Source organism: Scylla paramamosain, chromosome 32 (genome assembly GCF_035594125.1).
Source record: "Scylla paramamosain isolate STU-SP2022 chromosome 32, ASM3559412v1, whole genome shotgun sequence".
Classification (NCBI taxonomy): Eukaryota; Metazoa; Arthropoda; class Malacostraca; order Decapoda; family Portunidae; genus Scylla; species Scylla paramamosain.
In genome coordinates this window covers 8,932,867-8,951,765 of record NC_087182.1, presented here as the reverse complement: position 1 = coordinate 8,951,765, position 18,899 = coordinate 8,932,867, and positions in this window count along the sequence as shown.

Sequence of the window (18,899 nt, the reverse complement as noted above, 5' to 3'; positions counted from 1 at the left end):
CAAGGAAAATGGTAAAAAAAAAAAAGGTAAAAAAAAAATCCTTATGGAAAATAAGTATCGAGTGTTTTTGAGTTATTTTTTACGTCAAAAACAGTAAAATGCATACAAACTATCCTATATGGGGAACCAAAATGACATTACAAGAAACGTTTATTATCATTATTTTTTTTTTTAGCTTCTTAGGTACCAAAACGTTAAAACGCATGAATAGCGCTTCATTTGGAGAAAAAGATTAATACCAAAAACGTGTATTTTAAGTGTATTTCACATTATTAGGAGATATAACAGCGAAATGCATGCAAAGCACTCGATATGGAGAAACGAAAAGTCTTTACGAGAAATCTGTTTTTTTTTAACTTCTTAAGTACCAAACTCTAAAACGCATGAATAACATTCTATATGAAAAAAAAAAAAAAAAAACAGAACAATAGTATGAAGAACCGTGTCTTTTGAGTGTTTTTTTCAGTATCTTACGTACCAAAAACGCAAAAAACGCATGCAAAACACACTTTATGGAGAAAAAGACTAATATTACCAAAAACAAGTTTTTTGGGGGTGTTTTGTGAGCTTAGGTGGAAAAACGCCAAAATACATCCTTCTTAGGTACGAAAATTTTATATGGAGAAACGAAAAGGCATTACAAGAAACGTGTTATGAATGTTTTTGAGCTTCTTAAGTACCAAAACGCAATAAACCACGAATAACATTTTATATGAAGATACAAAACAACATTACCGAATACGTGTTTTGAGTGCTTTTTTTTCACATTCATAGATACCAAAACACCAAAATGCATCCAACGATCCCTATATAGGGAAAAGAAATTAAATTTCTAGTAACGTGTCTTTTATGAGTTTATTAGCGTGTTAAGTACCAAAACGACAAAAAAAAAAAATAAAAAATAAAAAATAAAAAACACCCTATATGATAACAAAACGTCACCGAAACCGTCTCTTTTCAGTGTTTTCAGGTAATTACGTATCATAATGCTAAAACGCATGAAAAAAAAAACATTTATGGCGAAACATTATATATCTGCGAAAAAAAAAAAAATGTTTTTGAGTTTGTTACAAAAACGACAAAATGCACACAAAGTACACTATGGGAAACGAAAGGGCATTACCTGAAACGTGTATTATTAGTGCTTTTGAGCTTCTTAGGTACCAAAATGTTAAAAGGTATTAATAGTACTCAATGGAAAAAAAAAAAAAAAACATTACCAAAAACTTGTGTTTTATGTGTATTACACATTATTAGGTGGCAAAAAGCCAAAAAACAGAAAAAATAGGCTATAGTTGGGAAAGAAAATGATATTTCGTGAAACGTGTCTGTTGAGTGTTTATGATCGTGTTAGGCACCAAAATGTTTTTGAGCTACTTACGTACCAAAAAGCTAAAACGTATGTGAAACATGATTTATGGAGAAACACAATAAAATTACGAAAAAAACAAGTATTTTAAGGGTTTTCAGATTGTTACCTACGAAAACGCCAAAATGTATGCAAAGTACCTAATATTAAGAAACGAAAAGACATTGCAAGAAAAGTGTATTATCAGTGTTTTTAAGCTTTTTAGGTACCAAAACGCTAAAAGACATAAATAGTATTACTCTATATGGAAAAAAAAATAAATAAAAACACTTACCAAAAAACGTGATTTTTAAGTTTTATTTCACATTGTAAGATAGCAAAAACGCCAAAATGCATGGAAGGTGCCCTCTCTAGGGAAACGAAACGACATTTCCAGAAAAATGTTTTTTTTTTTTTTTTTGTGTTTATGAGCGTGTTAGGCACAAAAACGCTAAAAGGCATGGAAAAGTTCCTCTAAGGGGAAAGCAAAACAACATTTCTAAAAACGTGTGTTTGGTGTGTTTTTGAGCTATTTATGTACAAAAACCATAAAACGAATGGAAAACACCCTTTTAAATAGAAAGAGAATAACCTTAACAAAAACAAGTATTTAAATGCTTTTGAGCTTGTTACGTACAAAATCGCCAAAATGCATGCAAAGAATGAGGAAATGAAAAGACATTTCGAGAAATGTGTGTTATGAGTGTTTTTGAGTTTCCTGTCTACGAAAACGCGAAAACCCTGTAATAACACTCTAAATGGAGAAACAGAACAACATCAAAAGAAAAAACAAACGTGTTTTGTGTATTCTTTTACACTGTTAAGTAATTAAATGCATAAATACATGTAAGGTACCCTATATGAGGAAAAAAAGACATTTCCAGGAACATGTTTTTTGAGTGATTATGATCTTGTTAAGTACCAAAACGCAAAAATGCATGCAAACACTCTTCATGTAGAAAACATGATAATATTACTGAAACCAAGTATTTGGAGAGTTTTTGAGCTTATTACCTAGAAAAACGCCAAAATCCTTGATTACACGATCTGAAGAAACAAAAACGCATTACGAGAAACTTGTGTTATGAGTGTTTTTTTCAGTTTCTTAGGTACTGAAACGCTTAAACGCCTAAATATATGGAGAAAATTAACATTATAAAAACTTGCATTTTGAGTATTTCATATGGTTAGGTACCGAAATGCCAAAATGTACGCAAAGCACACTTTATAGGAAAAGGAAACGATATATCCAGAACTGTGTTTTTTGAGTGTTTATGAGCGTGTTATGCACCAGAAAGGTTAAAAAAGCATGAAAAGTACCCTATATGGAAAAAAGAAACATCATTACCAAAAACGTTTCTCTTCGGTCTTTTTCAGCGAAATAGACTCAAAATATATGTTATTAATAATGTTATGTGTCTTCATATAAAGTGTTATTCATGCGTTTTAGCGTTTTTGTACCTAAGAACCAAAAACTTTCATAATACACGTTTCTCGTAAAGTCTTTTCGTTTCGAAACATGCTTTCTTGTAACAATTTCATTTCCCCATATCAAGGGCTTTCCATGCATTTTGGCGTTTCGGTACCTAATAATGTGAAATATGCTCAAAACACACGTTTTTGTTAATGTTATTCTGTTTCTTCATAGAGTGCTGTTTATAGGTTTAGCGTTTCAATACCTAAAATGTTAAAAAAATAATTATAATACATGTTTTTCGTAATGTCATTACGTCTACCTGTTAAGAGTATTTTGCATCCATTTTAATGTTTTTGTATGCAACAAACTCAAAAAACTCTCCAAACACTTGTTTTTGGTAATGATATTCTTCTACATAAAAGGTGTTTTGCATGCTTTTTTAGGGTTTCGGTACGTAAGAGGCTGAAAAACACTCAAAAGACACGTTTTTTGGTAAAGTTGTTTTCTATTCCCATTTAGGGTGTTTACCATTGCATTTTAAACACTAAAAAAAAAAAAAGTTTCTTGAAATGTAGTATCGTTTCCAAATATATTGGTACTTAACAATGTGGAAAAAAAAACACTCAAATTACGCGGTTTTTGGTAATGTTGTTCTGTTTCTTTGTATAAGGTGGTATTAACGCGTTTTCGCATTTCGGTACCTGGGAAGCTCAAAAACACTTATAATACACTTTTCTTCTAATGTCTTTTTTGTTTCCCCACATAGTATACTTTTCATATATTTTGGTGTTATTCTGTAACAAGCTCAAAAACACTCAAAATACTTGTTTTTGGTAATGTTATTCTGTTTCTGCATAAAGGGTGTTTTGCATGCATTTTACCTTTTTGGTACATAAGAAGTTCAAAAACACTCAAAAAGTCATGTTTTTCGTTAAGTCGTTTTGTATTCCCAAATAAGGTGATTTCCATGGTTTTTAGCGTATTGGTGCTTAACACGCTCAAAAACATTTAAAAGATACGTTTCTGGAAATCTTGTATATATAGAGGATTTTCAATGCATTTTGGTGATTTGCTATTTATTAATGTGAAAACACTCAAAATACACGTTTTTTGGTCTCGATATTCAGTACTATTCCTGAGTTTCAGCATTTTGTTACCTATGATGTTCAAAAACACTTATAATAGATTTTCTTCGTAATGTCCTTTCGTTTCCCCATATAACGTTATTTTCATGCATTTTTGCATTTTTGTACGTAACACGCTAAAAACACTCGAAATAGTTATTTTTTGTAATATTATTCTTTTTCTCCATAAAGTGTTTTGTATTCGTTATAGCGCTTTGTACGTAGGAAGCTCTATAACATTCAAAAGACACGTTTTTTCGTAATGATGTTTTATATTGCCATATAAGTTGCTTTGCATGCATTTTGGCGTTTCGTTAAATACACTCAAAATATAAGTTTTAGATAATGTTTTTTTTTTTTTTTTTATTAAGTGCTGTCAATGCGTTTTAGCGTTTTTGTACCTAAAAAGGTAAAAAAAACGAATATAATAGATCTTTCATAATGTCCTTTCGTTTCCCAAAATAGAGGACTTTGCATATATTTTGGCGTTTTTTTACGTAACAAGCTCAAAAAAACTCAAAATATTTGTTTTTCGTAAGGTTATTCTCTCTCTTTTTTTTTTTTATAAAGTGTGTTTTGCATGTTTTAGAGTTTTGGTGCTAAAGAAATTCAAAAACCCTGAAAAGACACTTGTTCGTAATGTTGTTTTACATGTTTATTCCCATATAGGGTGATTTCTATGTTTTTCTTAGCGTTATGATGCCTAATACGAAAAAAAATAAATAAAAATAAACAAATAATTTAAAAAACCCTCAAAAAAACAATTTTCTAGTAATGTAGTTTTGTTTCCATATATAGGTGACTATGAATACATTATGGCATTTTGGTACCTAATAATAAAAAAAAATAAATAAACACCCAAATACAAATTATTGTTAATGTTCTGATCTGTCGATATAAAGTGCACTATAAAATTCATGCGTTTTAGTATTTTGCAACCTAAGAAGCTCTAAAACTCTCATAATACACCTTTTTCCTAATGTCTTTTCGTTTAATGTTACAGAGTCTTTTGCTTGCATTTTGACATTTTTCCACGTTCTAAGCTCAAAAACAAACAAAAACACGTTTTTGATACTTATACTTTTTCTTCATGTTTTTTTTTTTTTTTGCAAGCGTTTCAGCGTTTTAGGTACGTAAGTAGCTCAAAAACACCATAAAGAGACGTTTTGGTAATGTCTTGTTTTCCCATATAGGGTACTTTCCCTCCTTTTTTATCGTTTGGGTGTCTGCACGCACATAAATATTAAAAAAAAAAAAAACACGTTTCTGGAAATCTCGTTTCCTTTCTCCATATAGGGTGCTTTCCACGGATTTAAAAACCTAACAATATGATATACACTCAAAATAACACGTAATGTAATTCTGTTTCTCTCTATAGAGTGTTATTCATACTCATTCATAGCGTTTTGGTACTTATGAAACTAATAAAATACTCATAATACACGTTTTTCGTAATGTTTATCCATTTCCCCATTTTGGGTACTGTGCTTACTTTTTGGCGTTTTTCTACGAAACAACTTGATAAAACACTCAAAATACTTATTTTCCTAATGTTATTAATAATATTTTGCATGCGTTTCAGTTTTGGTACATAAGTTGCTCAAAAACAGTGGAAAAAAAAACGTTTCTGGTAATGTGTTGTTTTCCCATATAGGGTGTTTTTTTGTTTCTTTTTTTTTTTTTTCGTTTTGGTGTCAAACACGCTCATTAACAATCAAAAGACACTTTTCTTGAAATCTCGTTTTCTTTCATTATATAGGGTGTTTTGTTAGCATTTTGGAGTTTTGGTACCTGACAATGTGAAATACACTCAAAATACATGGTTTTGGAAACATTGTTCTTTTTTTTTTTTTTATAGAGTGCTAATTATTGCCTTTTAGCGGTTTGTTACCTAAGAGGTAAAAAAAAAAACACCGTTCTCGTAATATTTTTTTCCATTTAACCAAATAGGGTACTTGGAATGTATTTTGACGTTTTTCCCGTAACAGCCTCAAAAACAACCAAAAAACTTGTTTTTTGGTAATGTTATTCTGTTTCTCTATCAAGGGTGTTTTGCATGCGTTTTAGCGTTCTGATACCTAAGTTGCTCAAAAATACTAAAAAGAGACATTTTTGTTAATGTTTTGTTTTCCATTACAGTGTGATTTCCATGCTTTTCATCGTTTTGGAGGTAGAACACTCATAAACACTCAAAAGACACCTTTCTGGAAAACTCGTTTCCTTTCGCATGCTTTACATGTGTACCTAACAATGAGAAATACACTCCAATTACAAGTTTTTGGTAATGATATTATGTTTCTCCATAAAGGGTTTTTTTTTTTTTTTTTGCATGCGGCTTAGGTTTTTGGTATGTAATAAGCTCAAAAACACTTAAAAGACACGTTTTCCTAGTGTTCTTTTGTTGTTCAAATCAAGTGATTTCCAAGCATTATATCGGTTTAGTGTCTAAACACTCAAAAAACACGTTTCTGGAAACATCGTTTCATTTCCTCATAAAGGTTACTTTGCATGGATTTTTGCGTTTTCTACGTAACATGCTCATTAACACATAAAATACTTGTTTTTGGGAATTTTATTCTGTTTCTCCATAAAGAGTGTTTTGCAAACGTATTAGCGTTTTGGTACGTAAGAAGTTCAAAAAGATTGAAAAGACATGTTTTTGATAATGTTTTTTATTCCCATATGGTGATCTTTCCATGCTTTTTAGCATTTTGGTACCTAGCTGATTCATAAACATTCAAGACACGTTTCATTAAATTTAGTTTTGTTTGTTAGTTAGTGGGCTTCCATACATTTTGGCGTTTTGGCACCTAAAAATATGAAAAAAACACTCAAAATACACGTTTTTGGTAATGTTGTTATGTTTATCCATACAGAGTGCTATTCATGCGTTTTCACATTTTGCTACCTAAGAAGCTCAAATTTACCCATAATACACGTTTCTCGTAATGTCTTTTTCTTTCTTCATATAGAATACTTTCCATACATTATGGCGTTTTTCTTCCTAACAAGCTCAAAAACTCTCAAATGATTTCTTTTTGGTGATATTATTCTGTTTTTCCATAAAGTGTGTTTTTCATGCATTTTACCTTCTTGGTACGTAAGAAGCTGAAAAAAAAAAAAAAAACTGAAAAGACACGTTTTTGGCAAAGTAGTTTTTTTTTATTTTTTTTATTTCCATGTATATGTGTATATAAGCTTGTTAACTACAAAACAGTAAAAAGCATGAAAACTTCCCTATACTGGAATAGCAAAAACAACATTCCCCCCAAAAAACGTATTTTTGGGGATATTTTTTCAGTTACTAACGTACAAAAACGCTAAAATGCTTGCAAAAATCCCTTCATGGACAAAAACAACCTTACCAGAAACTAGTATTTAATTTTATTTCTTAAGCTTGTCACGTACAAAAGCGCCAAAATGCATGCAAAGTACACTATATATGGATACGAAAGTGCATTACGAGAAACGTGCAGTATGAGTGTTTTCAAATTATTAGGTACCAAAACGATAAAGCGAATGAATAGCACTCTATATGGAGAAAAAAAACGCTAAAATGCATGCAAAGCATCATATATGAGGGAAAATACGATATTTCTAGAAACGTGTCTTTTCAGTGTTTGTAAGCGTATTAGGTACCAAAACGCTAAAAAGCAAGGAAAGAACCATACATGGGAAAACAAAACATTACAAAAAAGTCTTTTCATTGTTTTGAGCTACTTACATACTAAAACGCAAAGGCGCATGCAAAACACTTTTTATGGAGAAACAGCAAAACGTGTATTTTTAATGTTTTCAGATAATTACGTAAAAAAAATTCAAAATTCATGTAAAGTTCCCAATATGGGGAAACGAAAAGACATTACGAAAAACGTATATTATAAGTGTTTTACACCTTATTAGGTTGAAAAATACGAAAATGCATGAATACCACTCTATATGGAGTAACAGAGCAACATTACTAAAAACGTATATTTTGTTTTTAACAATGTTATGTACCAAAACGTCGAAATTCATGCAAACTGGAATCTACTGGAGAAACGAAACGAAATTTTCTGAGACGTGAATTTAGAGTTTTTATGAGCGTGATAGGCACCAAAACTCTAAAAAAAAATAAAAATGGAAAGCATTCTATATGGGAATACAAAACAAAATTATCAAAAAAATAGTATTTTTTTTAGTGTTTTTGAGCTACTTTTATATCAAAACACTTGAACAGACGCAAAACACGCTTTATGGAGAAACAAAATAACAATACAAAAAAAAAAACTATATTTTCAGTGTTTTGAGGTAAGTAAAATAACGCCGATATGTATGCAAAGTTCCCTATGCCGGGAAACGAAGACATTTCGAGAAACGTGTATTATGAGAGCTTTTGAGCTTTTTAGGTACCAAACACAAAGGCACCTTAATAGTATTCTATATGGAGAAACAAAACAACACGAATGAAAATATATATTTTGAGTGGTTTTCATATTATTAGGTACCAAAGCGCAAAAATACATGCAAAGACCTTTAAAAGACGACACAAAACGAAATTACAAGAAACCTATTTTTTGAGAGTGTTTCTACGTGTTAGGCACCAAAACAATAAGAAGTATGAAAAGAGCACTATGTTGGAAGGAAAAAAGAAATAACCAACAAAGTGACTTTTCACGTGTTTGGAAGTTTTTAAATTTATAATGTACCAAAACGATAAAATATGCAAAACACCCTTCCTGCAGAAACATAAAAACATTACCAAAAACCAGCATTTTGAGCGATTTTTCAGCTTGTTATGTACAAAAGCGTCGAAATGCATATAAAGTACCCTATATAAGAAAACAAAAAGACATTAAGAGAAACCTGTATTATGAGTTTTTTTTTTTTTAGCTTATTAGGTACCGAAACGATAAAACGCACGATTTGTCTTCTGTATGGAAAAAACGTGTATTTTAAGTGTATTTAGCTTTGTTAGGTATCAAAACACCAAAATGCATGCAAAGCACCCGATATGGGGAAAATAAACGACATTTCCAGAAACATGTCTTTTGAGAGTTTATGAGTGTGTTAGGCGCAAAAAGCTCTTGAAAAGCATGGAAAGTGTCGTAAATGGGAAAACATTAAGTGTTTTGTGGTACTTACATACCAAACCGCTAAAACGGTTGCAAAACACACTTTATGGAGAAACTCAACAGCTTTACCAAAAACGCATTTTGAGAGATTTTGCGTCTGTTACGTACAAAAACGATAAAATACATGCAAATAACCCTAAAAGGAGAAAAGAAAACATTAAAAGAAACGTATATTTTGAGTGGTATTGAGCTTCATAGGTACCAGAACACTAAAACGTATGAATAATACTCTATATGGAGAAACGGAACAGGATTAACCAACCCTTGTGTTTTAAGGCTTTTTTCACGTTATTAGGTACCGCAACGCGAAAATGCATGCAAAGCATACTATATGGGGAAAGGAAACATTTCCAGAAACATGTCCTTTCACTGTTTATGAGCATGTTAGGTACCAAGAAGCTAAAAACCAAGGAAAGCACCCTATAGGAGAAAACAAAAGATTACAAAAACTTTTAATTTCAGTGCTTATGAGCTACTTATATACAAAAACACTTAAACGCATCCAAAACGCCTTTATTTTTGGAAAAACTGAATAACATTACCAAAAAAGCGTGCATTTTCAATGTTTTGAGCTTTTTACGCAAAAAAAAAAAACAACGACATTATGAGAAAATTATATAAAGAGCGTTTTTGAACTTTTCAGGTACCAAAACGCGAAAATGCATAAATAATACTCTCTTTGGAGAAACACAACAATATTAGATACCAAAACGCTAAAAAGCAACGAAAGCTCCCTATTTGGAAAAGCAAAACATTACCAAAAGCGTGTCTTTTGAGAGTTTTTACAGCTACTTACGTACCAAAACGTTAAAATGCATGCAAAGCACATTTTATGGAGAAACATAATAACTACCAGAAACGTGTATTTTGAATTTCTTTTTTTTTTATCTTACGTATAAAAAAAAATGCATGCAAAATATCCTAAATGGCGATACAAAAAGAAATAAAAAGACACTTCATTTACTAGTGTTTTTGAGATTCTTAGGTAGCAAAATGCACAAAGGCATGTATAACATTATATATGAAGAAACAGAAGAACATTACCGAAAACGTATATTTTGAGTGTTTTTTTCACATTGTTACGTAACAAAAACACCAAAATGCATGGAAATCACCCAATATGGATAAAATAATGGACATTACGAGAAAGATGCCGTTAGTGTTTTTGAGCGTCTTAGGTACCAAACGCGAAAACTATTTAGTACCACTGTATATGGAGAAACAGAACATTACCAAAAACGTTTATTTTGCGTTTTTCACAATTTTATGTACCAAAACGTCAAAATGACTCCAGAGCACCAACTATGGAGATGAAACGATATTTCTAGAAACATGTCTTTTGAGTGTCGATTGTTGTTGTTAGGTACCAAAATTATAAAAGAACAAGTCAACCAAAAATTTATCTTTTGGGTATTTTCAGCTACTTACGTACCATAACGCTGAGATGTATGCAAAACACCCTTTATTACCATAAACAATTTTTTTTCTTTTTACATATAAAAAGAAACATAAATGCATGCAAAATACTTTGCATGAGGAAACAAAAAGACATTAGAAAAAAACTTTTATAATAAGTGTTTTTTTTTTATTTCTTAGGTACCAAGACCTATTTGACGCATTGAAGAACAGTCTATATGGAGAAAAGAACAAGATTACCAAAAATGTGCTTTTTGAGTGTTTTTCACATTGTTAGGTACGAAAACACTCTATAAAGAGTGTTATTTGTGGGTTTTAGCTTTCTCATACTTAACGAACTTTAAAAAAAAACTCATAGTACACGTTTCTCGTAACGTCCTTTCATTTTCCAAACACAGGGTGCTTTCCATGTATTTTAGCTTTTTCTATAGGTAACATGATGAAAAACACTCAAAATACATGTTTTTTGGTAATGTTATTCTGTTTCTCAATAAAGGGTGTATTGCATGCGTTTTAGCGTTTTGGTATGTAAGGAGCTCAAAAAAACTTAAAGGCAAGTTCTTGGTAAAAATTCGTTTTATTCCCATGTAATGTGATTGCCGTGCTTTTTACTGCTTTATTGCCTATCACGCTCAAAAACTTTTTGGTGATGTCATTTTTTTCCCCACATAAAGCTAGTTTCGCATGCATTTTGGGGTTTTGGTAACTAAGAATGTGAAAAGCACTCAAAATACACGCATTTGGTAAAGTTTTTCTGTATTCTTAATTAAGAGTGTTATTCCTGAGTTTCAGCATTTTGGTATCTAAGAAAATTCTTTATATACACGAGTTTTTGAGTTTTTTGCCTTGTGGTTCTTCTGAAACTATAAAACACTCATTATACACATTTCTCGTAATGTCCTTTTGTATCCCAATATAGAGTGCTTTCCATATATTTTCGCATTTTTTGAAAGTAAGAAGCTCAAAAACATTCAAAATATACCTTTTTGGTAATACTATTCTATTTCTTCATATTCGTTGGTTTGCATCCGGTTTAGCTTTTTTCTACGTAAAACACCTAGAAGACACTTTTTTCAGTAATTTTGTAATGGATTCCCATTTTGAGTGACTTCCATATTATTTATCGTTTTGGTTCCTAACATGCTGAAAAACAGTCAAAAAGACAGGTGTCTGGTAAAATCGTTTAATTTCCCAATATAGGAGGCTTTGGATGCACTTTAGGGTTTGGTACATAACAGTCTGAAAAAAAGATAAAATTAACTTTTTTTCATAATGTTCTTTTTTCACATAATTTCCCTGAATATTTCCAGAATTTTGGCATCTCGGTACCTATGAAGATGAAAAACATAAAAAAAAAATCCTATTTTTTTATTTATTTATTTTTTTCTCTATAAGGAGTGTTATTTGTGGGTTTTAGCTTTTTGGTACTTAAAGAACTTAAAAACACTCATAATACACGTTTCTCGAAATGTTCTTTCGTTTCTCAAACATAATGTTCTTTGCATGTACTTAAGCGCTTTTACAGGTAACATGATCAAAAACACTCAAAATACATGTTTTTGGTAATGTTATGATGTTTCTCCATATAGGGTGTTTTGCATGCTTTTTTTTTTAGCGTTTTGGTATATAAGAAGCTTAAAAACACTTAAAGGCAAGTTCTTGGTAAAAGTTGGTTTTATTCCCATGTAATGTGATTGCCCTGCTTTTTATTGCTTTATTGCTATTCATCTTCATAGGTATCGATATGCCAAAATTCTGCCAAAATTCAGGTAAATTATGTGAAAAAAAGAACATTTATTTTAGCTTTTTTTTTCGGACTGTTATGTACCAAACCCTAAAGTGCATGCAAAACCACCTATATGGGGAAATTAAACGACTTTACCAGAAACCTGTCTTTTGAGTGTTTTTCAGCATGTTAGGCACCAAAACGATAAATAATATGGAAGTCACTGTGTATGGGAATCCAAAATAAAATGACTGAAAACGTGTCTTTTCAGTGTTTTTTTACGTAGAAAAAAGCTAAAACGGATGCAAACCAACCAATATGAAGAAAAAGAATAATATTGCCAAAAAGGTATATTTTAAGTGTTTTTGAGCTTGTTACCAACAAAAAAAAAAAAACGCGAAAATGGATGCAAAGAACTCTATATTGGTAAACAAAAAGACATTACGAGAAACGTGTATAATGAGTGTTTTATAGTTTCACAAGAACCACAAGGCAAAAAAACGCAAAAACTCGTGTATATGGAGAAGTTTCTTAAATACCAAAATGCTGAAACTCCTGAATAACACTCTTAATTGAGAAACAGAACAACCTTACTAAATGCGTGTATTTTGAGTGTTTTTCACATTCTTAGTTACCAAAATCCCAAATTGCATGCGAAACTAGCTTTATGTGGGAAAAAAAGTGACATTATCAGAATAGTGTCTTTTGAGTGTTTTTGAGCGTGTTACCCAATAAAGCACTAAAAAGGAGAGCAATCATATTACATGGGAATAAAACCAACTTTTACCAAGAACTTGCCTTTAAGTGTTTTTGAGCTCCTTATATACCAAAACGCTAAAACACATGCAAAACACCCCTTATGGAGAAACAGAATAACATTACCAAAAATACGTATTTTGAGTGTTTTTGATTATCTTACCTATAAAAACGCAAATTAAATACATGCAAAGAATCTTATGTTTGGGAAACGAAAGAACATTTCGAGAAACGTGTATTATGAGTGTTTTTAAGTTTTTTTAAGTACCAAAAACCTAAAACCCCAAAATAACACTCTTTAGAGAGAAAAAAATAAATAAATAAAAAAATTGGAATTTTTTTTTTTTGTTATTCATCTTCATAGGTACCGAGATGCCAAAATTGTGGCAAAATTCAGGAAAATTATGTGAAAAAAGAATATTACGAAAAAAAAGTTAATTTTACCTTTTTTTTTTTTTTTTTTTTTTCTTTAGGGTTTTACCAAACCCTAAAGTGCATGCAAAGCCACCTATATTGGGAAATTAAATGACTTTACCAGAAACCTGTCTTTTGAATGTTTTTCAGCATGTTAGGCACCAAAACGATAAATAATATGGAAGTCACTCAAAATGGGAATCCATCACAAAATTACTGAAAAAGTGGCTTTTCAGTGTTTTATGTAGAAAAACGCTAAAACGGATGCAAACCAACGAATATGAAGAAATAGAATAATATTACCAAAAGGTATATTATGAATGTTTTTGAGCTTCTTACCTACAAAAAAAGCGAAAATGGATGGAAAGCACTCTATATTGGGATACAAAAGGACATTACGAGAAACGTGTATAATGAGTGTTTTATAGTTTCACAAGAACCACAAGGCAAAAAACGCAAAAACTCGTGTATATAAAGAATTTTCTTAGATACCAAAATGGTGTAACTCAGGAATAACGCTCTTAATTAAGAATACAGAACAACCTTACCAAATCCGTGTATTTTGAGTGCTTTTCACATTCTTAGTTACCAAAACCCCAAATTGCATGCGAAACTAGCTTTATGTGGGAAAAAAATGACATTACCAGAAAAGTGTCTTTTGAGTGTTTTTGAGCGTGATAGGCAATAAAGCACTAAAAAGCAGGGTAATCACATGATATGGGAATAAAACCAACTTTTACCAAGAACTTGCCTTTAAGTGTTTCTGAGCTCCTTACATATCAAAACGCTAAAACGCATGCAGAACACCTTTTATGGAGAAACAGAATAACATTACCAAAAACATGTATTTTGAGTGTTTTTGATCATGTTACCTATAAAAAAGCTTAAATACATGCAAAGAACCCTATGTTTGGAAAATAAAAGGACGTTACGAGAAACGTGTATTATGAGTTTTTTTTTAAGTTCGTTAAGTATGAAAAATCTAAAACCCACAAATAACACTCTTTATAGAGTGTTTTCGTACCTAACAATGTGAAAAACACTCAAAAAGCACATTTTTGGTAATTTTGTTCTTTTCCTTATATAGAGTGCTCTTCAGTGCGTCAAATAGGTCTTGGTATCTAAGAAATAAAAAAAAAACACTCATTATAAAAGTTTCTTCTAATATCTTTTCGTTTCCTCATGCAAAAGGGGTTTTGCATACATCTAGCTGAAAATACACAAAAGAGAAATTTTTGGTTGTCTTGTTCTTTCATATAGGTAGTTTTCAATGTTTTTTTTTTATAACATGTACCTAACACGTTCATCAACACTCAAAAGACATGTTTCTGGAAATGCCGTTTCATCTCCCCATAGATGGTGCTCTGGAGGCATTTTGACGTTTTGGTACATAAAATTGTGAAAAACACTCAAAATAAACGTTTTTGGTAATGTTCTGTTTCTCCATATACAGTGGTACTAAATAGTTTTTGCGTTTGGTACCTAAGACGCTCATCGACACTAATAATACATCTTTCTCGTAATGTAAATTATTTTATCCATATTGGGTGATTTCCATGCATTTTTGCGTTTTTGTTACATAACAATGTGAAAAATACTCAAAATATACGTTTTCGGTAATGTTCTTCTGTTTCTTCATATATAATGTCATACATGCGTTTGTGCATTTTGCTGCCTAAGAATCTCAAAACACTGATAAATGAAGTGTCTTTTTATTTTTTTTCGTATCGCCATTTAGGATACTTTGCATGCATTTTTGCTTTTTTTTTATACGTAAGATAAAAAAAAAAAATTCAAAATTCACGTTTCTGGTAATGTTATTTTGTTTTTCCATACAATGTGCTTTGCATGCATTTTAGCGTTTTGGTAAGTAAGTAGCTGTAGAAACTCTCAAAAGACACGCTTTTGGTAATGTTTTGCTTTTCCAAATAGAGAGTTTTCGTTGCTTTTTAGCGTTTTGGTATCTAATATTGTTGTGTTTCTCCAAAGAGAGTATCATTCATGCATTTTTACGTTTTGGTACCTGAGGAGCTCAAAAACGCTCTTAATATAAGTTTCTCATAATGCCTTTGGTTACTTTTTATGTTTTTTTTGGGGGGGTTAAGAAGCTCAAAACATTGAAAATACACTTTTTTTGGTAATGTTATTCAGTTTTTCCAAAAAAAAGGCGTTTTGGATGCGTTTAAGTGTTTTTGTATGTAAGTAGCTCATAAGCACTGAAATGAAAAGTTTTTGTAATCTTTTGTTTTCTCCTATAGGGTGCTTTCCTTGGTTTTTAGCTTCTTGGTACCTAACACGCTCATAAAAACTGAAAGGACATGTTTCTGGAAATGTTTCCTTTCCCCATATAGTATGCTTTGCATGCATTTTTGCGTTGCGGTACCTAATAACGTGAAAAAAAGCCTTAAAACACAAGTTTTGGTTAATCATGTTCTGTTTCTCCATATAGAGTATTATTCATACGTTTTAGTATTCTGGTACCTATGAAGCTCAATACCACTCAAAATATACTTTTCTTTTAATGTTTTCTTTTCCCCTTTTAGGGTTATTTGCATGTATTTTATCGTTTTTGTACGTAACAGGCGCAAAATTTCTCAAAATGTAGTTTTTTGGTAAAGCTGTTGAGTTTCTCCATAAAGTGTGTTTTGCAACCGTTTTAGCGGTTTGGTACGTAAGTAGCTCAAAACAATGTTTTCCCATTTACGGTACTTTCCATGCTTTTTAAGAGCTTTTTGTGCCTAACACAATCATAAACTCTCAAAAGACATGTTTTTGGAAATGTCGTTTATTTTCCCCATATCGGGTGCTTTGCATGCATTATGGCGTTTTGATACCTACCAACACTAAATACACTTAAAATACACGTTTTCTCCATACAGAATGCAAATCATACGTTTTATTGTTTTGGTACCTAATAAGGTAAAAAAAAAAAAAAACTCATAATACTGGTTTCTCTTAATGTCTTTTCGTTTTCTTATATAGGGTACTTTATAAGGATTTTGACGCTTTTGTACATAACAAGCTGAAAAATCGCTGAAAATGCTCATTTTTGGTAATGTTTTATGGTTCTGCAGGAAGGGTGTTTTGCATGTTTTATCGTTGTGGTACATTATAAATTTAAAAACTTCCAAACACGTGAAAAGTCACTTTGTTGGTTATTTCCTTTTTTCCTTTCAACATAGTGCTCTTTTCATACTTCTTATTGTTTTGGTGCCTAACACGTAGAAACACTCTCAAAAGATAGGTTTCTTGTAATTTGGTTTTGTGTCGTCTTTTAGAGGTCTTTGCATGTATTTTTGCGCTTTGTTACCTAATAATATGAAAACCACTCAAAATATATATTTTCATTCGTGTTGTTTTGTTTCTCCATATAGAGTACTATTAAAGTGCCTTTGTGTTTGGTACCTAATAAGCTCAAGATCTCTCATAATACACGTTTCTCGAAATGTCTACGTTTCCTGGCATAGGGAACTTTACATACATTTCGGCGTTATTCTACTTACCTCAAAACACTGAAAATATAGTTTTTTTTGTATTGTTATTTTGTTTCTCCATAAAGCGTGTTTTGCGTCTGTTCAAGCGTTTTGATATAAAAGTAGCTCAAAAACACTAAAAAAAAATACTATTTTTTTGATAATTTTGTTTTGTATTCCCATATAGAATGCTTTCCATTTTTATTTTTTTTTTAGAGTTTTGGTGCCTAACACGCTCATAAACACTCAAAATTCACGTTTCTGAAAATTTCGTTTCCTTTCTCCCATAGATTCCACTTTGCATGAATTTCGACGTTTTGGTACATAACATTGTTAAAACAAACAAAATACACGTTTTTGGTAATGTTGTTCTGTTACTCCATATAGAGTGGTATTCATGCATTTTCGTATTTTTCAACCTATTAAGGTGTAAAACACTTATAATATACGTTTCTCGTAATGTCTTTTCGTTTCCCCATATTGGGAACTTTACATGAATTTTGAAATTTTTTTACGTAATTATCTGAAAACATTAAAAATACACGTTTTGCTGTTTCTCCATAAAAGGTGTTTTGCATGCGCCTTTGCCTTTTAGTATGTAAGTAGCTCAAAGCAATGAAAAGACTTTTTTGTAATATTTTGTTTTCCCATGTATGGTTCTTTCATTGCTTTTTAGCGTTTTGGTACCTAATACGCTTACAAACACTGAAAAGACACGTTTCTAGAAATATCGTATTTTCCCTCATATATGATGCTTTGCATGCATTTTAGCGTTTTTTGTTTCTCCATATAGAGTGCTATTCATTCGCTTTACCGTTTGGGCATGCACTTTAGGGTTTGGTACATGTCCGAAAAAAAAGCTGAAATTAACTTTTTTGATAACATTCTTTTATCACATAATTGCCCTGAATTTTCCCAGAATTTTGGCATCTCGGTACCTATGAAGATGAATAACAAAAAAAAAAAAAACCTATTTATTTTATTTTTTATTTTTTATTTTCTAAATAAAGTGTTATTTGTGGGTTTTAGGTTTTTGGTACTTAAGGAGCTTATAAAACCACTCATAATATAAATTTCTCGTAATGTCCTTTTCTCTCTCAAACATAATGTTTTTTGCATGTACTTAAGCGTTTTTATAGATAACATGATCAAAAACACTCAAAATACTTTTTATTTATTCTTTTATTTTTTTAAATAGAGAGTGTTATTTGTGTGTTTTAGCTTTTTGTTACTTAAGGAACTTCAAAAAACACTCATAATACACGTTTCTCGTAATGTCCTTTTGTTTCCCAAACCTAATGTTCTTTGCATGTACTTAAGCGTTTTTATAGATAACATGATCAAAAACACTCAAAATACATGTTTTTGGTAATGTTATTCTGTTTCTCCATAAAGTTTCGTAGGAAAAACTCTAAAACTGATGCAAACCAACCAATATCAAGAAGCAAAAAAACATTACCAAAAATGTATATTTTGAGTGTTTTTGAGCTTGTTACCTACAAAAAAAAAAACGGAAAAATTGATACAAAGCACTCTATATTGGGAAAGAAAGGGACATTGGGAGAAAAGTGTATAATGAATGTTTTATAGTTCAAAAAAAAAAAAAAACACAAGGCAAAAAACGCAAAAACTCGTGTATATGGAGAAGTTTCCGAGATACTAAAGTGCTGAAACTCATGAATAACACTCTTAATTGAGAAACAGAACAACCTTACTAAATGCGTGTAAAAAAAAAACTAAAAGGCAAGTTCTTCGTAAAAGTTGGTTTTAATTAAATGTAATGTGATTGCCTTGCTTTTTAGTGCTTTATTGCCTAAGAAGCTCAAAAACACTCAAAGACACTTTTCTGGTAATGTCATTTTTTTCGCATGGAATTTGGGGTTCTGGTAACTAAGAATGTAAAAAAAACACTCAAAATACACGCATTTAGTAAGGTTGCTCTGTTTCTTGATTAATAGTGTTATTCATGAGTTTCAGCATTTTGGTATCTTAGAAACTTCTCCACACAGACGAATTTTTGCGTTTTTTGCTTTGTGATTCTCGTGAAATTATAAAACACTCATTATACACGTTTCTCGTTATGTCCTTTTTTTCCTAATATGCAGTGCTTT